General features: G+C 41.7%; 1 long non-coding RNA gene across 2 annotated transcripts in view; it reads right to left on the reverse strand.

Annotated features, from left to right (window-relative positions):
- LOC115089121 overlaps positions 1-26,495 on the reverse strand; it is a 68,740-nt gene that overhangs the window by 6,728 nt on the left and 35,517 nt on the right. The window contains exons 2-5 of one of the 2 annotated variants that reach the window (XR_003856009.1): positions 22,226-22,379; positions 21,665-21,788; positions 20,749-20,891; positions 13,846-13,981 (exon numbers count right to left, since the gene is read on the reverse strand). This is a non-coding gene — a long non-coding RNA (uncharacterized LOC115089121). Of the gene's footprint in view, positions 1-13,845; positions 13,982-20,748; positions 20,892-21,664; positions 21,789-22,225; positions 22,380-26,495 lie in introns of those variants that run through there. The other variant, XR_003856008.1, reaches the window with a different exon arrangement.

The raw sequence follows: 26,495 nt of genomic DNA on the forward strand, positions 1-26,495 counted from the left end.
CAGTAAAATAGTAGCTTGCTCCTAGCAAAAGTAAATTAAAAAAAACATGAAGGAAATTGAAAGTTGTGAGTGTTTAATTTGGCAAACAGCTGTTGATGTGTTTTAATGTTTGTGGGAAATTACTGTGTGTTTGGTATCATATAAATTTCAATTTTCTTGTTTAATTTGATTTTTATTATGCTCCTGAGAAAAGTGTATTGCCTAAGTGAACTTGACATTATGAGCTGCATTATTAAGACAACATGCAGAAAAATTACATATATATTCAACTATAATGTAGATGAATTGGTGCAATCTGTGATGATTAAAATGTGAGCAATTTTTTTGTGTGTCAGAAGAATGCAGCATATAGGAGCGTAAGATCAGAAATACATTTTTTGAGTTTTTAGGTAATAACTTTGGAATGGTAAATCTTTTGCTGGAAAGTGATGTGACACTTTGCCAGGACCAATGGAGGGCAACCTATAGTACTAGTTATCTATTTTTCTACAATATTCTTGTCTTAAATTTGATTTTTTTTTTAGGTTACAGAATATATTACTTATTGCTTTATGTAAATCATTGATTGTACCCTTGCATTGACTTTTATGGAGAAGGTGTTATCTAGTGTGAATATTCTCAATGAGGAATGTAAATGGGTCGGTTTTTCAGGATATCCACAATGAATATTAATCAGATATATTTGCATACATATGGTCTAAGAACAAGATTAATTTGCATTGCAATGTTAACCTGAAGATCAGACTGTTTGAGGCTCTTAAAGATGGAGTTGAGAATCTATAGTCTGGTGGACTTTGATTTTAGAGTGATGGGACATGAGTCTGAGTCACATTTGACACTGAATTAGGAATTAGGGCCTCATTTTCTAAATGGATCGCACGAGATAAGGGACACGAAATGTCTCTTATCGCGTGCGATACCAAAATGGGGGTGGAGTCGGCCCCAGAAGAGGAGGAGTCGGGGTGTCACTGGGGCCAACTCCGCGAAGACGCCGCAGACGACGAAAAGGTAAGGCCCTTTTCGCGTCCGAGTTCGCGTCTAATAGCTACACCTCCTATGGTGGCGCTATTAGGTGCGAAACTGGCAGCAATCGCACTGCGACGGTGCGATCGCTGCCGGCTAGTGCAGGCCCGCCCCCCATTTTGGCCCCCCGCCCCTCATTCCCTAAAGTATTGCAGGCCTGCGATACTTTAGAAAATGAGGCCCTTAATCTCTCATAGGAACATGCATTCATTTGGAAACAAATGGTTTTTAAGAACAAAAAAGTCTCTATTTTCAGTTGTTTTTTTTACTATAAAAAACCAGAAAGTCAACACCTGAAAATACTCCAAAATTTTCATGTATTCTTGGTTCATTTCCAAAAAAAACCCCATTAATATTAAAAAAAAAAGAAAAGTGGCCCCCTGGGCCCCCAATGCTTCTTCCTCAGATTCAAAAGTATCTTGGACTCTCCTTGGGCCCCTCTGAATCCCTTCCCATCAAATGAGCTAGGAACCTCCATCATCTCCACTTACACCTTCCATGAGGGTCTTCCATGATGAGAGGGGCAGGAGCAATCCCCAGTCACTCCTGCTCTTTGGGCATCCCTTTAAAAATGTCACCAGTTGGTCCTAAGACTTGTGCTAAGTTAATGGCAACAAAATGGTATCAGTATCCAGCCAGCTAGTGTCAGCTAGCTGGCTGGCTATTTATTAATACTATATTGTTTAATGTATTCATTTGGTTAAATGTAAGGGCTCTGCCCAAAAGTTAATTGTATTCCTCTGTTATATGTAAGGGCCCCGCCCAATAGTTCTTGTTTTTTGTGAACCGATGCGATGTGCTAATGGATATCGGTATAGAAGAGACTTTAAATAAATAAATAAATAAATAAATTTTCCTGTTTGTCTTAGCATCCACAATAGCATACTTTAGACATATACTTTACCATCTGCAATAATGAGATGGGATGTGCAGAGGCAATTTTTTATTTTTTATTTTGATTCATTCACACATGTCATAGGTCACCTCCATTTGTCTCATTAGTTTTACATGAAAAATGTTTTTTCATTTGTTTCATTCGTTTTCCATTAAAGTCAATGGAGGAAGCATTCAAAATTGGAGTTTTCTAATCAGTTCTAATGGATTTTGTGGGTAGACAACATCAGAAGATGGAAGAGAACTCCAAGGAGCCAAGACTATGGAAAAGTAGAACCAAAAGTGGTCTAAATAGCCTAAGGCACAAGTAAAGAGGCAAAAGGCAGTGGCAGGAGCAGGAATTCTCTTAGGCTATCAGAGGAGAAAATCAGGAGCAAGAGTATCTAGAACACCCTAATGCTTCAAAAGAGGTCACTGATAAAGTGGTACAAACCTTCTAAAGGCAGCATTAAAGGGGCAAAGTGCCACCAAGAGTGGCATGAACATCTTAAGGCTCCATGAATGGGGAAAAAAGCAGAAAACGTGGCAGAAAAAGAACCCAGTCACTGATAGAGGGACAAAACAGCTCTATGATACCATAAGAGATAGAGATGTGATTCGGCCGAGCCTTTTGGTTCGGCCTTCGTTATTGGCCAGCCGCAGGAAATTTCATTTTCCCGCGGTTTGGGCCGATTTTATTTCGTCTGCCCTCGAAACGATGCCCAAAACCCACCCCAACCCTTCAGATTTAATTAGTTGCAACTCCCCACCCCCCAAGACTTGCCCAACCCCCCACCAAGACTTACTGAAAGACCCTGGTGGTCCAGTGGGGTCCCGAGTGCAATCTCCCCCTATCGGGCCATCGGCTGCCACTAATCAAAATGGTGCTGATGGCCCTTTGCTCTTACCATGTGATAGGGCTATTGGTGCCATTGGCCAGCCTCTGTCACATGGTAGGAACAATGGACGGCCGGTGCCATCTTAAAAAATGGCGTGAGCCATCCATTGCTCCTACCATGTGACAGGGGCCGACCAACGGCACCACTAGCCCCTGTCACACAGTAAGGACAAAGGGAAATTGACAATTCAATAAATTGGCATAAACTGTAACAATTTTCAAAAGCCCACTTACACAGGTAAAGTGCAAAGTGTAAATGCTTTTGAAAATCAGACCCATAGTATGTTACATTTACACATGTAACTCTTTTGAAAATTCACCTGTAAGTACACTTTATATGCGTAAATGCATTTTTTAAATTTCTATGATTGTTACATTTACCTCTTTTATCCCTTTTGATATGCTGTGATTAAGTTAATTAGCCAATACTACCCTTAATTTAGTCTGTAGGCTTTACCGTTGAGCAATGACCAAAACCTGTCCATCACCAGGACTGTAAACTTTAAGAAGTTGACTCATAGAGCATGAGACTGCATTGAGACTTAAGCTGCCAATGTGACCGAACACTAATCATTGTGACGGATGTGACGGAATAGATCATTGTGTTTCTCCAAAATTATCAAGTTTATCTGCTTGAATAGGAATGTTATATTTCTGAATCAAGATATTTAAAACGTTTACAATTTTTATTTCTTAAAATGTGTGAAAATATTTGCAGCAAGTTCCTTTATTTCTGTTAATTGGGAAGAGGCGGGACTTCACATTTCTATATATACAATTGATGTTGATTATTTTTCAAATACTGTCTGGTATGAGGCGAGAGCTCAGTTTTGGAAAAAAGTGTATCCTAGTTAGAATGGAATAATAGATGTGCCTTTTTATAATGGACTTTGTTGCTCCTTCTTGTAGGTGTAAGTAACGTTTTCTCCTAGCTGGGTTGCTATTGTCTGGGAGCTAAAATGGGAAAAAGGCACACTTTACATAGTGCATACTTTTAATTTCAAACACGTAGAGCCACAAAAAAAAAGAAGAAGAAAAACACTGATTGAAAAAGAAAGGAGACCTAGAAATAATAGGGATATGCATTAATTTGAAAGGAAATGGTAAATTTTAACAAACTTTTCAGTTTCATTTCAATTTGTTTTTAAATAAAAGAAAAACAAAATTTAGTTGGTAATTAGTTTTTGTTGTTGTTGATGAAGTAAAAGATAACCAATAAGAGGTTCAAAACAGAGTTTTATTGTACTCAGGCAAACAGAAAGGTTCAAAGTGTTAGAATCAAGCCAAAATGTTTATGTCAACGAATCAATGGTCCCCCGACACGAGCCGTGTTTCGGGAGGGAGCCTGACAGAACAGTAAAGATTAAAATCAAAGAGAACAATTTCAAAAACTGGACATATACATCTGAGAATACATATAAACAGAATATGAAAAGGTTTATTTAATATTATATATTATTTATTATATATTATATGTTATTATAATTCTTCAGCTTACCCATAAATTATAAGCAACTCAGGTCAAAATTAAGGATTAAGGTCAAAAAGCATTGAATCTGAAATATTATACAAAGTAATGTAAGTAACCTGGAACATGCGTCTATACAACAAAAAACAACTGAATACTATAACTTTTAAGAAACTTACCCCCAATAAGCCAAGAAGGTTCAGAATATTTCACAACCTTATGAATAACTACTTAGTCCTGAAAAGAGGGAAAAAGAAGTCAAACAGTCTTTGAGAGGGTACTCACTAACTTGTATTATAAAACAATAATGTGCGAAGCACGAAGATAGGTTTGGGCTTCGTTTTCAGCCCGACACGGGAAATATGAAATTTCCCGCGGTCCGGGCCTTTAAAATTCGGGGAGACCCGAATTTTGTTTTAGTGTGCATTCCCCGTTAGTGCGCGCTAACATTTTTTCATTAGCGTGCACTAACTCCCATTAGTGCACACTAAACCTGAAAACAAATTTTTCTTGAAAATCGGGAAAAATTCCTTCGGGTTTCGTTCGGGTTTCGTGCATTCGTCCAGGATTTTTCTTGAAAATCGGGAAAAATTCCTTCGGGTTTCCTTCGGGTTTCGTGCATTCGTCCAGGACGAATTAGGCAATTTCGTTGAAATTGCCTAATTCGTCCTGGACGAATGCACATCCATATAAAACATGTAGGGCTTACCAAGATTCAAAAATGAGCAAGATAACACTGACAGAGTTTGTAAAAGGATCAGTGGGTAAAAACTGGGCCAACCAAAAATAAGACATAAACTGTCATTTGCGCAAAAACACCAGTCAGAAAAATGACGTGAAGATGGGCTAAACAATAAGCTTAAGGCTGGGTTTTAAAACCCTGACGCGTGTAAATCCCAGGGTTTACATGTGTGGCCGGGCCTTACGCATATCAGGCCAATTTTCAAACAGGCCTGGCCACGCGTGTAAACCCCGGGACGCTTGTAAGTGCCAGGACCTTAAAAAGGGGCGGTCCGTAGCGTGGAGTGGGGCAGGCCGGGACAGCACCATTCCTCGCCATCCTGGAGCCTCGCACTCTGGCCGACTGCCAGCGCACGCAAATTACTTCAGGTCGGGCCCTGAAGTAACTTGCAAAATAAAAGGTAACAACATTTTGAACCTTATGGACATTGTGGAACTTTTGATGTCCTTCCTCTTCTTATTGGTTATCCATTTTTGTTGGCCAGCCTCTCGCCTACTATCATTATTTGCCAGTTGTTTAAGTAAAGCCACTACCACCAGAACATTTTGGGTGTTTGATTATTATTTTTTTGTTTGGGGAGGGGTAGTTAGTAAGAAAAGAAACAAAACAAAGAGAAACAAAATGAAAAAAGGCCGGGGCACCCCACTAAGAAATAATATGCAGAGAGGAAATGATGGTGCCAAGAAACAGTTCAATTGCTTATCCAAGGGATCTAGCTAATAATCTAGCTTTAAAATGTCTAATTCAAATTAATTTCTAATCGTCTGGAGGCCTTTTAGACTTTTTACTCATTTTAATTTGCTGCAAAGCATTTACATTTTATTAAAATTTTAGTGTAATTTATCTCTTAAAATGTACATTACAAAAACTTCAGCATATAATAATTTTTTATTTGCACTAAGTGTAAGACAGATAACTGTTCAATGGCCTTTGGACTGCAGCTGGGAATACTCAATAATAAATACCGTGTTGTAACTCAACAACAAAAAATATAGTACTCTCTTAATTATCCACCCACATTTGAATATTTATAAACTGGCAATTGCTCAACTGCGCTAGGAAGTTGAATTCTTCCAGTTGCCAACACCCAGGTTCTTGCCCCAGTCTTTGGTTGTCTGATTAAAGAAACCCAAAAAGCATTTATTACCGAAAGGAGTGTCTTTTTATTTATTTAGTTTTTGACCCCATAGGTTCCCCCTGCTCCTCTTGGCTTCCAGCTCACTCTGAGCTAGAGCTGGGATCTTAGCAGCATGAGTCTTCATTCACAACTACTTGGTGATCTTCCCTCCATTTCACTATCTGACCCCTCCTCCAGTGTACCTGGTCAAGTCTCGTAGTGACAGTCCTCGGCTGGGGGGGCCATTCACCAGGCCTCCTTCTGGAACCCTGTAATCATGAAACCAGCCACTAGGTGCCACTCTTGAGCATTGACTTCCACCACCTCTCCATCCCCACAGAATGTGATTGCTGTCTCTGCAGCATCTCCAGCTGACCCAGGGAACAAGAGACTGGTTATGGGGATCAAACCAGGGACTTTCTGCATGGCAGTGCACAGCCTGAGTGTCATTTTAAAGGAGACTCTGCTTTCTTATTCATTTATTTAGACATGGTATACTATTTGCTGTTAATATACTGGTATTGATCATATGATTAAAAGCTTTCTGGGAGGGATGAATCCTGCCATTTGCACAAGTTGTATCCACTCTAGGTGAACAGAAAGAGGAACAGGTAATATTTTATAAAAGGAAGGAGGAGGGTTTGCTTTTGTTACCCACTTGAGAAAATATAATGTTAAGGAATGAGGCATAATAAATAGAATTTTTGTCATCTAAGGGAGAAATGGGACAACAAATTAACATGTTTAAGAGACAGTGAGTGCAAAAGAAAGCTGTAATGGTATATGCTGAATCGAAGGAGCCCAGCCATAGGCAGAACTGTCAGAACTAGAGGATGATCATCTCGAAGGTGGACAAACAAATCCATTCTTGCAATGTACTAAGCACCGACGTTTAGAGAAAGTAACAATATGTAAGAAGACTTTCCAGTGTCTCAGGGTAAATAGTTCTCTATTTTAAAAATGTACATCTTTGGGTAGCATTGACCTAGTCATTCTTTTAAGCCTACTTTGAAAAATCTATATAGAAAAACAAACCATCTAAGACGTTGACTCTTTTTCAGTGATATTCTGGAAATATGGATATATAGTATATACTGTATATATTATATGTATGTATGTATCTATGTATATAATATAATATGTGTGTGTGCAGATATGTATATGTAGATATTCTATTTTGGTTTCTGGGAAATGTTTTAGATGATTCAATTGTAGGTTCATTTTTTATGCAAAATTGTAAATATTTCAGTCACTTGCTTTCTGAATTCAGTCACTTGCTTTCTGAATTCAGCTGAACCATATTGGTTCAGCAGTAAGAAGATTGGCTTTGGTAATGATCTGTTAGTAGAATGATTTAATTTTGGAGGTGATATTATAGTCTGTTTACTAAGCTGCAATAGTGCATTAACAAGAATTAAACTGAATGCATGTTAATAATGCATTGTTGTGCATTATCAGTAATGCACATGCACATGTTACTGATAACAGTGTTTTTTTACTTATTCACAGACAGAGGGGGAGAAAAGCAAACATAAGTGAGCATGACTGAAAGTATGAGGCAGTGAGGGTATGCATGTCAGCATGTGAGCGTTAAGAGTGCAAGTGTGTCAGTGAGCATATGTGCAAGGGAGAGAATGACAGCATGTGTGAGTGTGCATAAGTCTGAGCATGTGTATGAGCGTGACTGGACGGATGAGTCAGAGTTTGTGTGCCACTGAACATGTGTGAGTGAGACAGAGCGAATGTGTCAGTGAGCATGTGTGTGAGGGAGAGTGAATGAGTCAGCATGTGGTGAAATCATGCATAAGGCCATGAGTGAGAGCATGTGTATCAGTAAGCATCTGTGTCAGAGTAAGCAAGCACATCAGTGAGAGAGGGAGACTGTGTGTATGCACGAGTGAGCATATGATGATGATGTGTGCTAGAAACAACTAATTCATGACCATCTCAAGGTGACTGGAATTAAAAGTTCCCAGGTATGGAGAACTGGGGATTTTTTTCTATCCTTATTAGTTTTAATTATTGAATATTATTTCATGTCTGCTGTTTTTCAAATATTTTATTGGTGTTAGGGAAATTTTCAAAAATGTGTATATGAGTTAAATTACTGGAGGTTCTATTTATCAGCAGTTTTGAAATATATATTTTTAGTATGATTTTCCTATTGTGATTCATGTTTTATAGTTCTTGATTTTATTGTTTGATGTTCTATGAGGAATGATGGTATTTTCTGTTTTTCCATTGCTGCATTACATACAGTCTAACTTGTTGTGATTTCCAGTTCAGTTTGTCTATGCATTTCTGTGTATATTTTACGGTTCCTTTATTCTGTATTTGGTGACTCACCAAATTGTCTGTGTAATTGGGTACCCATGGGCCAGTATAGAGAAAAATCCCCCCGGCCACTATTTTCCCACAATCCGCCCCTGCTCTAACCTAATTCAACCTTAAGACAAAAACCTCACAATAAAAAGACACAACCAGAAAACATCATTTGTAGTCACGACATTCAAAGCAATTCAACATCTTTGGTAATCACATTCTACTAGGACAAGACATCAAATTGTAGTTGACATTGTAACTAAAATTCCCAGCATGGTTTATGGAGACATGTACATTCATTGTCACAAATCACAACATAACATATACAAGTATTATGGTTTTATCCTTTAGCAAAGAACCTCGAAAGTGGAAGTGGCAACCCAACAGCTATAGAAAACTCTAATGTTAGAGCTGCTGCTAGCACAACAATATGATGGCAACCGAAGGCCCAGGCAGTCCATGTTGAATAGGCACTGCAAAAGGGACAAAGCAGTAGCAAAGTTAAAGTAGCAGGCAGCAGAACTAGGACTGGAAAGCGCAGCATGGAGGCAGCAGGACCAGGACCAGAGAAGGAAGCATGGAGCAGCAGCAGCAGCAGGAAGAGATGAGATGAGACACCAGCAGGACCAGAAGATGAGACATGTTAAGAAGAAACACCAGCAGGATTGTGACGGGAGACCACCATCAAGGAGGCAGGACTCCACACCACTCCTCCACTCCACACCACTCCTCCACTTCTCACCACTCCTCCAATCCTTCTCCACTCCTCACTACTCCTCCATTCCTCCACACAAAGGGACAGATAGACAAACTAGACAAGACACAAAAACTTCCACACGCAGATAAAAGACAAACGACAAAAGTAAAAGGAAAACAGATGAGAGCACTAAACAGGACAACTCACTCAAACACTGGGGAACACAATTTTCGTTGAGTTAGATCTGACACTTGTTTTTGACTAACTTTTGACATCTGAATCCAAAAATGACCCCAGTTTTTCTCTATCACATCAACTTTTTAAGGTACAGGATACCCTCCCTTTGTTCCAAAAATCATACAAAATGTACATACAAAGGAAATAAAAGAAAAAAATTACCTGAATATACTGTTTATTATTTATTTATTTTTATTTATTTAATGAGTTTTATATACCGTCATTCGGAAACGTCAAAATAATGCCATCATAACATCATAACGTCATCATAATCATATACTGTTTATTTAGTTATTTTATTCATACAAAGGCTATATATTGTTACTGTAAGTCAAATTGTGTACAAGTAGTAAAATTCTGCTACCAAACATACATCTCTCTCTCTCTCTCTCCCTCCCTCCCTCTCCCCCCCAGTAGTGGTAGGCTATGCTCTGTCTCCCCTAGCAGCTTAAAATATTGAAAACGCTATTTGCGAAAACATCTCTTTCCCCCCCCCCCCCCCCCCCAAGTGATCGTAGGTAGGAATTACAACAATTCTAACACCACAAAGTGCGAAAAAGTTATCCAGATAGCGCACTTTGCAATAAACAGCCTATTACCATAAAACACGCCCTTTTTCCTATCGCATGCGATATTTAGTGCATTGTGATAAATCCAGGCCTAAGATAGGCTGTAGAGAAAAAACTTGACGTGATAGAAGAAAACTAACTGCAATTTTGAAATCAGCATGCCTATTTAAGTCTAAAACAGCTGAAAAATCGAACTCAACAGGAATTATGTTAAAAATTGTTCCCCAGTATAATCAAGAAAAATGCCTCCTAATTAACAACTAACCAACTCATCTCCTCTCCTCTCTCTCCAATGCCTGACACACCCATAAAGAAGCAGCTGCAGGAAACTGGTATATATATATAAACAAAGAGAATAATGTGCCCTAGGTAAAATAACATGCGATGCATAAAATGATGCCTGATGTATCAGTGCGTCACATGTCGAGATAGAGTATTGCGCATCGCTATGATTACATAACATTTATTTATTTATTTTATTTAAGGTTTTTATATACCGGCATTCGAGATCGCAGTCCCATCATGCTGGTTCACATAAAACAAGGGTGCATCGTGAAACATAAACTAGAACAGTGGTGCGGAAAATGCAGTTACATATAACAGGGTAATTAAAAACTTGGCGGGGAGGAAGAGAAAGGACAGATTATAATTCAAACATGTAAAAATGATAGTGGAGATAATTGATTATAGTGTGGGCGGAGATAAGGAGGTGTGGATGAGATAAATCAATTGGAGTCCGGGAATGCTTGTATGAATATCCATGTCTTTAGTCTTTTTTTGAAGGATGCGATGCATGTTTCCAGTCTGAGGTTTGTAGGGATGGAGTTCCATATTGGTGGAATGGCTGTGGAGAAAGCCCGATTTCTTAGCGTGTTGTGTCTGGTAGATTTAGGCGGTGGTACCTGTAGCGATCCTTTGTATGCCTCTCTTGTCGGTCTTGACGAATTATGTAGTTGGAGAGGGATTTGTAGGTCGATGGGAGCCAGTAGGTGGATATTTTTGTATGTAGTAAGAATGGCCTTGTATATTATTCTAAAGTGTATGGGTAGCCAATGGAGGCTTTTTAGGATGGGGGTTATGTGATCCCTTCTCCTAGAATTTGTCAGTATTCGAGCAGCTGTATTTTGTACCATTTGGAGCGGTTTGGTGTATGAAGCGGGAAGGCCAAGTAGGATGGTGTTACAATAGTCTAATTTAGAAAATATGATAGCTTGCAGAATGGTTCTGAAATCATGGGCATGGAAAAGAGGTCTAATTCGTTTCAGTACTTGTAGTTGGTAGAAACAGTCTTTAGTGGTTTTGTTGATAGTGGCTTTGAAATTCAGGTGATTGTCAATTAAGACTCCTAGGTCTCTTACTTGTGTAATTGTTGTTGCTGTGCCTTGCTGTGTCGAGGTTATGGTGCTGTTCTCAGAGGTGATGAGCAGGAGTTCAGTTTTGCTGGAATTAAGTACTAGGTTAAGGTTGGTGAGGAGGAGTTGAATTTTTTGAAGGCAGGAGTTCCAGTAAGCTAGCGTTTTTGTAAGGGAATCCTTAATGGGGATCAGGACCTGGATATCATCAGCGTAAAGGAAATGTTTGAGGTTAAGGTTGGTGAGAAGTTGGCATAACGGTAAGAGGTAAATGTTAAATAAAGTAGGAGACAGGGAAGAGCCTTGTGGGACTCCTACTGATGAAGGATGTTGTGTGGATTCTTTGTTCTGTAACTTTACCTTGTATCCTCTGTTGCTGAGGAAGGACATGAACCAAGAGAGTGCTGAGCCTGAGATACCTATGGAGGCCAGCTGTTTAATGAGTAGGGAATGGTTGACGGTGTCGAAAGCTGAAGAAAGGTCCAGTAGGATCAGTAAGAAGGCTTGTCCTTTGTCAAGGCCTAGAATGAGGTAATCTGTTAAGGAGATGAGGAGGGATTCCGTGCTTAGTGTTTTGCGAAATCCGTATTGCGATGGGAATAAGAGGTTGTTTTCTTCAATGTAGTTTGAGAGTCTGGTGTTCACCAATTTCTCCATGATCTTGGCTATGAAGGGGAGGTTGGCAATCGGTCGGTAGTTGTTTGGGTCGTTAGGATCTAGGTTTTGTTTCTTGAGTAGTGGTTTGAGTGAGGCTAATTTGAGGTCATCTGGGTAAGATCCTTGTGTTATTGAACAATTTATGATGTCTGACAGTGATTTGGAGATGGCGTCAGGAATTGATAGAAGCAGTTTCGAGGGGATGTGATCCAATGGGTGAGAGGATGGTTTCATTTTCCGTAGGATACCTAGGATCTCAATGGAGGAGGTGAGTTCTAGTTCAGCTAAGCGGGTATAGTTGAAAGCGGTCTGAGGTGAGATTGATGTAGAGACGGTGTTAGGGGGAAGCTGAGTTAGAAGTTTGCTGATTTTGTTGTTGAAAAATATGGTGTGGTATGTCCTTAATTTCCCTAACCACGCCATCTTTTTATCACGGCCTGTGAACATGCTATATTTCAGCTTTATTTACCGTGATTTGTTGAATCTAGGTAGGCCTAAGTTAGCTGGAAATCTATTTCAGAATATAGCTGGTTAAGTAGAGTTTCTGTTTAAAAAAAATTTAAAAAACAGTACGGGCCTGCAGGCTCAAACCTGTCCCCTGCCTCCCTCGTACTTGAGCTCCAAAGGACCTCTGGGTCCAAACCTGCCAGCCCCTGCTCCATTTTTATGTTAAAAAAAAAAAAATAGTGCCACGAGTCATACCCATTAACCTCCCCTCCCCCACCCCCACCCTCTGCTCCTGGTTCCCATTTTTGTTTTCAAAAGTATGCAAGCTCTCCAGATTCATCCTCCCTGTTGTCTACCCCACCCTATCCCTTCCACCCCACCCCACCGTACTTTAATGTTATCATTTCTTCTCCCTGGATCGCGGTAGAATCCTACCATGATCCAGGCCTGGCACTTCTGCCGTTGCTAGGCTACCACGTTGGATGTGTACCCTGGGAGGACTCTTACACCAGAGTACTCTAGGACTCTTCTCGGTGGGCGTTGAGAGAGAAAACTGCCCAGCTGAGGAAAGTCATGAAGAGATGCTGACTGAAAGAGGAAATGGCCTGAGACTCCTCTATTGTGAGAGCGGAAGAGTAATGGTGAGAGAGGAATTGTTGAGAGACAGGAGGTACCAGATCAGGTCTCAGGGAGACCCAGAGAGTTAACTTGCCAAGGATGTGCAGCATTTTGCTATTGTGAGAGAACGAGTTATTTTTCTTGTGCTTTGGACTTTATTTGCTGAAGTGCTTGGTGCTTTGGAAATTCAGGGATAATTTTCAAAAGGATTTACACTTGTAAATGTAACTACTACTGAAGCAATTTTCAAAAGCTATTTACCCGCGTAAAATGCACTTACACATGCATGTCCTGTGAACAATTCAATGGCATATAGTGCAACAATTTTCAAAAGCCCACTTACTTAAGTAAAATGCATTTACACATGTAAAACCCATTTTTAAGCACGTAAATGCTTTTGAAAATCAGGCCCACTGTGTGCAGCTTGGGTTTTGTTGCCTGCCATCTCAGAGACCAGTGAAAGGTTTTATTTTTAAACAACAGTCTTTGTGTGCAGTTTTTGACTGATTGTGACTGAACATGTGTGCAGAAGAGCCCTAGAGAATGAGTAAATCCTCCGAGTCTTGAAAAAGTGTTTTCCCCCCGTGGGAAGACACCATTAGGCCTGGGGCCAATGACTATCCCAGTGAGCCCCTTTTACCTGTTCCGGATCGGGGCAGGGGCTATGCAGTGTAGAAAAAACACCACCAAAAATTATCTGTAGAAAGGAATAGTTTTTTGGGGGGTTTTTTTGTGCTTGGAATCACACAACTTAATTCCTATAGGAAGGTGTGAGCTAAGCCAGTCTATGCCACATTATAGATGTCCCCATCAGTAGTTTTTGAACGTGGCAGCATCCAGGCAGCCTGCGGTGACGTATGTCTGCATCTAGAGGGGCTGATATATATTCAGGATTTTCTCCTCTTCTGGGCCTGTGGGACACTGTCTGAGAAATGAGATCTGTTACCCTTCAAGCAGCACTCTGAAATAAATGATATCACAAACAAAGTCAGAAGTGTTACCAGAATAAATGAATGGAGGGGGCAGAGTTCCATGCCTTAGACTGAAGCAGCTCTGTAGATACTGCAAGGCCCGGGCAGGTATTAGAAGACACAGGAAAATCAAAACAAACCAAGTCCTTCAGCTCAAAAAGATCAATTTTATTTTGCCAGAAGAAAATTGATCTTGGACTTTTAGCTTTCTTTATTGTCAAAATAACCTTCTTATGAACAGCCTTTAAATCCTTGAGCTCGGGGGTTCACCCGCCTTTGCTTTTCTAGCTCTAGGTGACTGTGACTGACTCCATGAGCAGTAGTAGGCATGACAGCACTAATAAAAAATATAATAATAATAACGCAGGTCACAGTCAATTTCTCTTTCGTCCAGAATGAGTGAGCTGGAAGATGCATTGTCCGATGATTGTCTTGTGAGTTGCTCTATAATTTGCACTCTGATGGTGTTGTGCTTGGCTACAGCTGAATGTAAATCCTCTGCATATAGCTAATATCTGATTGTTGTGTTGGTAATTCAGAAACATAAGGGTGAAATATGTCAGAGATGAATCAGTGATGTAAAATTCTGGCACCAAGAGACATAGATGTAGCAATGTAGTAGACTAAATGATCCAAATGGGTAATTCAATTACTCCATGTGCTAGATTGCAGAAGGGGGTAATGGAATTTGAAACTTATGTTTTCTGTTCCCAGTGCTAAGACAGCCACCAGATTAAGCAGCAAGCTTTGTAGAAAGCATCTTTTCAAATTCAGACTGTGGGACCAGGCCCGGATTTGCCAGCAGGCACACTAGGCCCGTGTCTAGGGCAGCAAAAATCTGGACGGCAGCAGACCAGGTGAGGATTTGCTGCTTCCCAGCTGTGCTGAATTTCACTCAGCAGAGAACATAATTTTTGCTTCCTGCTCCAGCCCCTCCCCTCCCAGTGCAAAGTATAGGAAGAAGGGAGGGTGAGACTGGAAGGCACAGAGCAACCAGATCTGCTGTACTCCCTATTCCAGCACCTCCCCCTTCTGTCCTGTCCAGGGAAAAGGAGGAAAAGCCAGACAGGGTCCTGATATCAGAGGGGGAGGGAGGGGATTTGCTGCATTTGCTGCATTAACTTAGCAGTGAATGACAGCTCCTTTCCCCTATGGCCTTGTTTACAGATGGGGGAGAGGGCTAAGGCAGAAAGAGCAGCATGAGAGTGGAGCTGCAGCCCTGCCCTATGTCCTCTCCTTGTTCTGCGATTGGAAGCTGTGGGGAGTGGGGGTGGGATTTCACCCTGAGCACATTCTCCTTAGCAGCTGCTCGGTGGCTCTTCCCCCACCTCCTCTCTCTGCTGTGACTGGAAGCCGTAGGGAGAGGGAATGAGAACACAGCTCTATCTCTTCCTCCTCCCAGTTGCTCTAGCAGCGCTCCCTGCCCATCTCAAGAATGCCTCAGAGGAGAGAAAGAGGCACCCAGGAGGGAAAAAGGAAGGGATGGAAGAGAAAAATCAGAGGATACAGGGAATGGAGAAGGGAAATGGAGGGGGGAGGTACAGGCTGGAGGGGGAGATAGAGAGAGAGATGCACAGGCTGGAAGAGAGCCAGAGTAGACACATGGAAGGAAAGAGGGGGAAAAAGAGGGCACAGGGAATGAAGAAGGAAGAGAGACAGAGGAGGGCACAGGGGTTGTAGGGACAGACGCACAAAGGATGGCACAGGGGATGGAGGATGGAGAGCGTCAATAGGACCAAGGAGATGGAGGAAGAGAGAGTACGGGCACAGGCAGTGACAGTGCAAGTATCTGTAGCTGCTCTAGGTGGTGACATCACCACGTCACATGGTTCTCTGTCTCTCTCTCTCTCTCTCCTACCCCAACCCGCCAAACTCGCATACTGCGCAACTCCATGCCTCGCGCCTGATGTCTCCTTGTCTCCTGCTCAACAAACCTACATTCACATGGTGCTACCACACTCATCCCTCCTTCGCGCATTTGAAAAATGGCACCTTTGTGTCTCCCTACAGCACTCCGCCCACTTCCGGCACCCTAGGTGGTCACCTAGTCCCACCTAATGCTCACTCCAGGCCTCCGCACAGGGGCTAAGGATGAAAGGTGACAGGAGGATACAGAAGATGAGGAGAGAGAAAGGGGCCACAGGGTGTAGAGGAGGCTGGAAAAGAGTCATAGGAGGGCACAGGAGGGAGAGAGATGAGAGGCAGTGGGAGGAGAAAGAGTGACAGTTGAGGAGCAACAAACAGAGGGAAAAGAGAGGAGACAGGAGCAGGGCACAAATATATGCAAATTTTTGCTAATGTTGGAAAAGGATGGGGCACACCCCTCTTTCCTGTCCTCAAGAGTCCAGTCATGTGGCTGTGGAAAAGTTGGTAACTCTCTTTGCAAATAGTGCACTAAGGGGATAATTTTGTAGGTCTTTGAAGTATCTGGACCTATGACATATTCTTCTCACAGTCCAGTAGGAACACTGAGAGGAGAGGATCACCTTGCTGATGGCTGAAGAGAATCGGTAAGTACAGCTTGGGGAAATTTTAGAACTTACAAGTTTTGGGGAGAAGTAAACTATTGGGGTATATTCTTTTGTGTGTCCGTATTAAATAGCTAGTCAGAAGGAAAGCAAAAAAACCAGGGGTTTGTGTGTTTTGTATTAAAAAGCTAGTTAGAAGGCAGGCAAAAACTAGGAGTTTGTGTGTTTGTCTTTCTCTCCCTCCCAGCCTTCTCCAACCCACCCCTAGCTTATCCTTTGATTTATAAATAGGTGACACTTTCACATTAAAAAAAAATTTATCAGCCTTTTAACTTAAACTCAGGATTACCCCAAGCCTTATTAAGGTGGAAAGAGGATAACCAATGGCCGAATCACATCTCTAGTATTTACTGAAGAGGATGTTGGGGAAATGCCCATTCTGGAGACAGTTTTCAAGGGTGACAATTCAGATGAACTGAACCAAATCACAGTGAACCTGGAAGATGTAGTAAGCCAGATTGACAAATTGAAGAGTAGTAAATCACCTGGACTGGATGGTGTTCTGAAAGAACTAAAAAATGAAATTTCAGACCTATCACAATTAATTTGTAACCTGTCATTAAAATCATCCATTTCACCTGAAGACTGGAAGTTGGCCAATGTAAACCCAATATTTAAAAAGGGCTCCAGGGGTGATCTGGGAAACTATAGACTGGTGAGCATGACTTCAGTGCCAGGAAAAATTGTGGAAACTGTTATAAAGAATAATATCACAAAACATTTAGATAGATATGGTTTAATGTGACACAGCCAGCAAGGGAAGTCTTGCATCACAAATCTACTACATTTTTTTGAACATAAGAACATAAGAAATTGCCATGCTGGGTCAGACCAAGGGTCCATCAAGCCCAGCATCCTGTTTCCAACAGAGGCTAAAACTAGGCCACAAGAACCTGGCAATTACCCAAACACTAAGAAGATCCCATGCTACTGATGCAATTAATAGCAGTGGCTATTCCCTAAGTAAACTTGATTAATAGCCATTAATGGACTTCTCCTCCAAGAACTTATCCAAACCTTTTTTGAACCCAGCTACACTAACTGCACTAACCACATCCTCTGGCAACACATTCCAGCGCTTTATTGTGCGTTGAGTGAAAAAGAATTTTCTCCGATTAGTCTTAAATGTGCTACTTGCTAACTTCATGGAATGCCCCCTAGTCCTTCTATTATTCGAAAGTGAAAATAACCAAGTCACATCTACTCGTTCAAGACCTCTCATGATCTTAAAGACCTCTATCATATCCCCCCTCAGCCGTCTCTTCTCCAAGCTGAACAGCCCTAATCTCTTCAGCCTTTCCTCATAGGGAAGCTGTTCCATCCCCTTTATCATTTTGGTTGCCCTTCTCTGTACCTTCTCCATCGCAACTATATCTTTTTTGAGATGCGGCGACCAGAATTGTACACAGTATTCAAGGTGTGGTCTCACCATGGAGCGATATAGAGGCATTATGACATTTTCCGTTCTATTAACCATTCCCTTCCTAATAATTCCTAACATTCTATTTGCTTTTTTGACTGCTGCAGCACACTGAGCTGACAATTTTAAAGTATTATCCACTATGATGCCTAGATCTTTTTCCTGGGTGGTAGCTCCTAATATGAAACCTAACACCGTGTAACTACAGCAACGGTTATTTTTCCCTATATGCAACACCTTGCACTTGTCCACATTAAATTTCATCTGCCATTTGGATGCCCAATCTTCAAGTCTTGCAAGGTCCTCCTGCAATGTTTCACAGTCTGCTTGTGATTTAACTACTCTGAATAATTTTGTATCATCTGCAAATTTGATAACCTCACTCGTCGTATTCCTTTCCAGATCATTTATATATATATATTGAAAAGCACCGATCCAAGTACAGATCCCTGAGGCACTCCACTGTTTACCCTTTTCCACTGAGAAAATTGACCATTTAATCCTACTCTCTGTTTCCTGTCTTTTAACCAGCTTGTAATCTACGAAAGGACATCGCCTCCTATCCCATGACTTTTTAGTTTTCGTAGAAGCCTCTCATGAGGGACTTTGTCAAACACCTTCTGAAAATCCAAATACACTACATCTACCGGTTCACCTTTATCCACATGTTTATTAACCCCTTCAAAAAAATGAAGCAGATTTGTTAGGCAAGACTTCCCTTGGGTAAATCCATGTTGACTATGTTCCATTAAATCATGTCTTTCTATATGCTTTACAATTTTGTTCTTGAGAATAGTTTCCACTATTTTTCCCGGCACTGAAGTCAGGCTCACTGGTCTATAGTTACCCGGATCGCCCCTGGAGCCTTTTTTAAATATTGGGGTTACATTGGCCACCCTCCAGTCTTCAGGTACAATGGATGATTTTAATGATAGGTTACAAATTTTAACCAATAAATCAGAAATTTCATTTTTGAGTTCCTTCAGAACCCTAGGATGCATACCATCCGGTCCAGGTGATTTGCTACTCTTTAGTTTGTCAATCTGGCCTACTATATCTTTCAGGTTCACAGTGATTTTGTTCAGTTCGTCTGACTCATCACCCCTGAAAACCATCTCCAGAACTGGTATCTCCCCATTCCTTGGGGCCAGGCTCAGCGCCACCTTAATTGTGAGTCCCATCCGCAGTGCCCTCTGCTTCTTGGGACCCCCACGGCACTTCTCCTTCTGATTTCTATAGTGCCCATTCTCTTCAAGGTTGGACTCAGCGCAGTACTCCATCAGACTGTGTCTCTGCACCCCGTTCCTCAGGGCACCCCCCCCTGCGCTGCTACTTTCTTGACATCAGGTTCAACGGGTTTCCCACTCTAGTCCTTACTCAGCATACTACAGTTCGTGTCTCTGTACCTGCACCTGTACCTCCTCATCCCCGAGGTCACTCTCACATGGTCCTGCTCTACTCCCTTCAGAGCTGCAGTGGCCTTACACTCCCTGAGACTCTTTCTCCTCCTCCCTCTGAGAATGATCCTGTCTTGAACTGTGCCTATCCTCTCTGACACTCTGCACCCACTCACCTACCCTCTCCGGGACCATCCACACAGAGGTGCTCCTAAGTCCTGCCAGCCCCAGCACCCAAGGGCTCAACCTGCGGGGAACGAGGGTCGGTACAGGCGAAGTACCAGCTTGCCTCTGTTTCCAGCCAGCCTCGCCTCCCAACAGTGGGGACCTGCGGGGCCCAACCCTTCAGGTAGCAACAACCCCATCTCAGGCCAAGGGTCCACAATTCATAACAGCCTTTGCATGAAATTAACCCCCCCCCCCCCTTTTCTCCATCCACTGTTGGTAATGCAGACTAGGTGACTCTGATCTGTCTGCCCTCTGTGGGTCAGAGCTCTCTTCTTCCATTGGCCCCCATCTATCCCTATTAGTTAGCTCTCCCTTTATGGTTTGCTTTGTGTGTGGGGGGGTAGGTGGTTTTGGAATCTGGTTCTTCCTTCTCCTAGGATGTCAACTGCCAGGGTTCTCAGCTTTCCTCAAAGCGATACCCTCATTCAGGTAGAGGTACTTCCAAATTCCTCTGGGAGTTTTCTCTAGAGTGCCCCTACTGCTGTGGCTGAGTCTTTCTGTTTGTGGCATGTAGACCCTCACATTTGGCTCCATTTTCCTGAAAGGCTAATCCAATTTTGGTTTTACCCCATTTCTAGTCCTGCTTTTCTTCAGGATATCTGGGTTATAATTTCATGTCATGCAATGTGAAGAAAACCAGAACTGGATAAGAAACAGAGAATACGGTGAAAGATTAGGACCATGAAGCTTAGTTTACTTCCTGCTGCATGCCATTCCTGCTGCATGCCAGTTAATCAGACTTCATTTCTACACAGCTAGGGATCCTCTGTGCTTATCCCAGGCTTTTTTGAGTTTCATGACTCCACCTCCTCCACAGGAGGGAAATTCCATGTAGCTGTCATCCTTTCTGTGAAAATGATATTTTCAGATGTTGCTCAGCCTACCCCAACTTGGTTCCTCGTATCATGGCCTTTTGTTCTACAACAGTGCTTCCAGAACCTGTCTGGATGTCCCCATAATCAGTCTGGCTATTTACAGGATTTTCACAATACATATGCATGAGCTGAATTTGTATATACTAAGTCTCCAGTGTACAAAAAATTCTCATCCATACTATATGTATTGTGGATGTCCTCAAAATCAGTTTGGCTTTGGGGACACCAAGACAAGTTTGAGAAGCCCTGGTGTAGAATTTTTATCCACTGAAAATAGTTTGCTTCTTCTGCATTATTTAATATCTATACCTTTTGAGATGTTTGAATGTTTCTGTTATATACCCCCATGTCTCTCCTCTCCTTTGGGTATACATATTTAGATCTTCTAGTTGCATCATACAGGACATTTGGTGAAGACCCTGCACCATTCTGGTTGCTCTTCTCTCAACAGTCTGTCAAGAAAAAAATGGAATCAGCTGGCAAGCTTAGATATGGTAACACTGGGTGACAATATAGCTCCATGTCAAAAGGGTTTCATGCTTTTTGTTTTCATGGGCTCGTAACTGGAGCAAAATGTCAATAAATACAAGGTAAAGCCAGGACTGACTCAGCCTGCCCCTTCCAAGATGGAGCTGCATGATCACATGATGCAACATCTTTTTCCAATTATTTTTATGCATGTATATTACTATTCTGTCTGCTTTGGATTTTCACCAACCATGTAGTTCAAGTGCATAGCAACATGGACATTTGTATTATTTTAAAATGGGGTTTCAAATGCGTGGTATAAACAAGCCACATTATGGTTGCAGAAAATCACAGAGCAAAAAATCATGTGCAGGAAGCAAGTTAGCAATCAAAGCACAATTTAAGGAAGAAAGATGGACCATTTTTCTTTCACACATCATGTAAATTAAATTAACCAATTTAAAATGCTGTGAAGAGAATGAAATTATTGCAAACTACAATGGCATAAATAAATCTCTCCTTCAGAGGATGTGGATGATAAGATAGGTAGGCAACATGGAAGTTGGCAGTGAATAGAAATGGGCGCAGTTTGTGCTTTAATAGGTATCTTTAATCTTTGTACTTTAATAGTACAATAACAGTCATGGTGGAAATGAATGAGCAGGTTATGCCTTGGCTCCATTCCTAGCTCTGACTTGTTCCAGATTTCTTTGTCAGCTTTAACATCCCCCATAAGAAATGCATGTCTGCCACATACTTTAAAGGCAAGCACCAGTCATGTTGCATTTTTGTGGAGATACAAGTGTATTGTCTGTAGTGGCAACAATCAAAATCCAAACTGTAGTGGACAACTTCAGTTTTGAAGACTTTGTAAAAGAGCCCTGCAGTGAGAAGAATCAGAACAATGGAGTAAAAAGATCAGACTGTTCTTTTTCAATAGTTGACATTATCGGACACTAGGCTGCTTATGGTCCTAGATCCTGAATAAAATGTCTCCTAAGTCCCAGTCTACATTTTAATGTGCAGTAAACTGGATTGTTGTCATATTCTGGTATATTTCCTTGCCCCATCAAAACAATTATCAAAAAATGGATTCCTTGTTCAGTGTATGAAATTGCATAATCATTTGGAAATGGTACTCTAATGAAAGCTGTCATAGCTTGTAAAGGACCAATATGGAGCCAGATGTCTGCACTACTCCGTGCAGTAACTAATCCTTAGGCACTAAACAGCAATTACAAATCTTTCCGACTTGTAGGTAACCCTGAAGCTCTCAATTTTCTAAGGTGACTTTTATTTCTGAAGGTAGATTTCTCACCAAACCTTTGACTTTCAGCAGTAACCGCACAGCAACTGGCCATCAAGCAGGTGTACAAAGTGTTCACCGCTCCACCCAAGATCAGCACTCACTTCCTTTACATCATTGTTTATTCTTCTTCTCACGTCACTCATTTTGTAGATTCAGATTTGTGCTGTAAGGGGTGAATGTTCAAAGGAGTAATGCATAAAATTAGCATATTCACGTGCCTACATAAAAAACACGCACATGGCTTTCACGCGCACTAAAATGGGTGATCTAGCGGTGTTCTGGGGCAGGGCTAGGAGGTGCACATTCAAGTTGCTATTTTATAAAAGACTTACATGAGTACATATTGGTAACATATTTGCACAAGTTTACACCTACTAATTATTTTGCGCAATTGATATTGGACTGGTGAACACTAGGAGGGTCTCAATGGGTTGGAGAACGACTGGGTAAACTGGTTAAGGAATTGGAAATCTAGTGATTTCAATTACATGAGCCTGCATTAAAATATACTGATGTAAGTACATAAATAAAGGTTTTATGTGAGCAAGTTGTATTTTGTTTTTGCACATACATTTACAAAATATGTAGGAAAAGTACGTGCTTTCAATGCATTGCAGGTATTCATGTGTAAGCATACATATATGTGCTTATGTTGGGAGGGAGAGAGATTTATGTATTTTATAATCTGTGCGTACTTGATACGAACATATTATAAAATATTGTAGTTGATCTCAGCTCAGACATGAACATGCGTATATGGGGCCATGCAGAGTTGTTTGAAAGTTATCTTGTTAGTGTAAGGATACAGCTGTAATGTACACATAGTGGTCAGTTTATAAGGTAGTATATATTTTCTCTTTCTTTTTCTTTTTTTATTATGCATTTGAAACAAAAGCAGAACCATCTTACTTATGGAGACAGACTATTTTAAAAGCATAAAGCCTTTTTTTTCTTTAATTTCCTTTAGAGAAATACGCAGGTGTTTCGTGGAGATAATAGTTTTGGGCTTGACACACACACTCACATATTTTATTGAAAGCTTGGCAGAAAGCCAGAAACCTGTTGGGAGAGGGGATTGGAGGTGACTAGAATAGCTTTGGGTTGAGCTGCAGGAGAATGTTTATGCCAGGCAGAAATCTCAGACAGGTTGTCACAAAGAGACATAAGTCACCATCATGGGACGCTGCTCCTGAATGGACAATTATGAACTCGGCACAGATGTCTAGACAAGATGATCCACAAAGCAGAACTTAGACCCCTTTCTAAACAGTTCATGATGACATGACTGATGCTGGCCAAATAAGGCTTGAAGTGAACTCTGGTTGATGCATGGAACAGCCGCCCAGTGGAGGTGGTGGAGACAAAAACAGTATCTGAACTCAAGAAAGCATGGATAAATGCAGGGGATCTCTAAGGAAGTGAAGAATATTGTAATGCTAAATTAATTGGACGGATAAGCAGACTGGATGGGCCAAACGGTCTTTTTCTTCTGTCATGTTTCTATGGTTAATCAAAATATGAAAGCAAATTAGTCACATCCAACCAGGTGTCTAGGACTTGCTAAACAAGCGGCTTAGTTACTGGGAGGTGCCTAGTAACTAAGCATTAGCAACTCATGAGCCAGGCACTGCTCACCATGCCATAGTGAGACTGCCCTAATTTAGATGTACAAAATCAATCAGCACAGGAGCTCCAGCAAGAAGATTGCACAGGAAATGCTGTTAAAGGGAGGGTCCATGACAGCACCGAGACTTAATTGACTCTTAAACAGTTTAACTGCATGCAATATAAATCCTAGATGGGGCTATATATTCATGTGTAAGGGTATTAACCAGACACACAGGTCAAGCAATGAAGGTGGTGAGCTTGTATAATAGACTATAGTGACTCCTTATTGTTCCATCATTTTTGTGCTCACTAGAGAGTGGCTCAGGGATTGAGAGGTGCCAGTCCTCTGGGGACCCAAGCTTACATTAGCATTTAATTTTGTCATTAACTCCATTCTGCTATGTTCCATTTATTCCCCCCTTGCCATGAAATTTATTGTAGTCCAGGGGTGGCCAACTACAATCCTCAAGAGCCACAAACAGGCCTGGTTTTCAGAATATCCACGATGCATATGCATGAGAGAGATATGCATGCCCTGCCTCCAATATACAAAAATCTATCTCATGCATATTCGTCGTGGATATCCTGAAAACCTGGCCTGTTTGCGACTCTCGAGGATTGGCGTGAGCCACCCCTGTTGTAGTCATTTGCAGCATTTCACTGTGACTGAAAAGCATTTTTGGGATACATCAGTATAAATGGCAAAATACAGAATATGATTATATTTTATGATGAAGCAAATTGTGCTCAAGATTTGGCCAAGGGTAAGGTTTCATTTCATGCACCTAGATAATGTTTATGAGAGATATTTTTCAAAAGGATTTATATGCATAAATCAGCTTTCAAAATTATTCAGGTGGGTCTGTGTGTGAACATTTGTGCATAACTCAGTAGGGATGTGAGAGCAAAAGTTTATGTCCATATGTCCAAATGTCCAAAGGGGGTCCCATTTGCGGTCAATATGGACATAAACAGAATTCAATGAGTTGAGTATATGTCCATATGTGCAAATAAAAATTTAAACCCCTCACCCTCCTTAATCCCCCCCCCCCCAAGACTTACCACAACTCCCTGGTGGTCCAGTGGGGTCAGGACACCATTTCTGACCAACTTTGCAAGGAGCACGTGACGTCGGCGTCACGTCGGAGTGACGCGGCGTCACGTGATTCCCCGCGGGGTCGCTTCCGGGATCCTCGTTCGGCCCAAAAGGAACTTTTGGCCAGCTTGGGGGGGGGGTCAAGAGGCCCCCCCAAGCTGGCCAAAAGTTCCTTTTGGGCCGAACGAGGATCCCGGAAGCGACCCCGCGGGGAATCACGTGGCGCCGACGTCACGTGCTCCTCGCAAAGGATTGCAGAAATGGCGTCCTCACTCCTCGCTAGTTCACCAGGGAGTTCTGGTAAGTCTTTGGGGGGGGATTAAGGAAGGTGAGGGGTTTAACTTTTAATTTTGGATCAACAATCGCGATTTCCAACATATCCAACATAGCTATGTTGGATATGTGGGAAATCCGATCGTTTATGTCTCATCACTTTTTTTAAGTAAAAAAAAAAATGCGTAGCGTTTTACATATGCGGTCAATATGAATGCACACCCCTATAACTCAGTGACTCACATATTTTTCACCGCACTTGCGGTAAGGAAAGCATTTAAACATATGCTTTTGATTTTTGAAAGCATGTACAGGGGTCCCTCTTCTGATTCGGGCCTCTTCCTCTTCGGCGACCAATCCCAGGAGTCGAGGCAGAGCAGCCAATCGGGGGACAGCCCCGATTGGGCTTTAAATCTTCGATCGCAACTAGGCGCTGCACGCCGATCGTCGCGTGCCGAAGGAGCGCGACAAAGGGGAAGGCCCCTTTGTGCGCCCCTTCGTGCAGCACCATAGTTTAGCCTCAGCCCTTACTCACTGCGGTTTATAATCTCTCATAAAGGCATTCTCTCCAGACCTCCTCAGACTAACAACTATCCCTCCAGTCTCCTATGCCAGCAGTCAACCAATGCATCCCAGCATTCTCTCATTTTTGCTTTTATTATCCTGTTCAAACATTCATTTTCACCAGCTACATCAAGCCGGTTCCAGCATTTACCCGCTACAGCAGTCACCAAACCTGTTCCAGCATTCATCCTGCATTCAACCTGGTCCAGCATTCATCCGCTACAGCATCTATTAAACCGTGTCTAACATTCATCCACTATAGCCTTTCATCCAACTCATCCCAGCATCATCACTCCTTAGCCTTCAGTAAACCTGTGCCAGCTCTCATCCATATCATTCAAACAGTCATCTTTCCTGACAAAACAGGCCACAATGCCTCCTGGTCTCCCTATACCGATTCTTCACCACAGTACATTCTATACAGGAAAATCATCCATGCTATCCCATCACCACACCTACAAATCCCTCATCCCCATCATGATATCACCTATTACCCAAATCCTAGGCCTCGCTCTATTTTCCTTGATATTATTTAATGCTCAATCCCTCACCAAGAAATCTCTGGTCCTCAATGACCTTCTTCTAGACGTGAACCCGGTCATCTGCGACATAACAGAAACATGGCTGAAACCTATGGATATCGCAATAATAAATCAACTACCAACATAGACCTACAAATTTTTCTCCCTCCCCCTACAGAAAAAAAGGGGCGGAGCATTCTCCTAGCAGCCAAAAAAG

The sequence above is a fragment of the Rhinatrema bivittatum genome, chromosome 4, assembly GCF_901001135.1.
Source record: "Rhinatrema bivittatum chromosome 4, aRhiBiv1.1, whole genome shotgun sequence".
NCBI lineage: Eukaryota > Metazoa > Chordata > Amphibia > Gymnophiona > Rhinatrematidae > Rhinatrema > Rhinatrema bivittatum.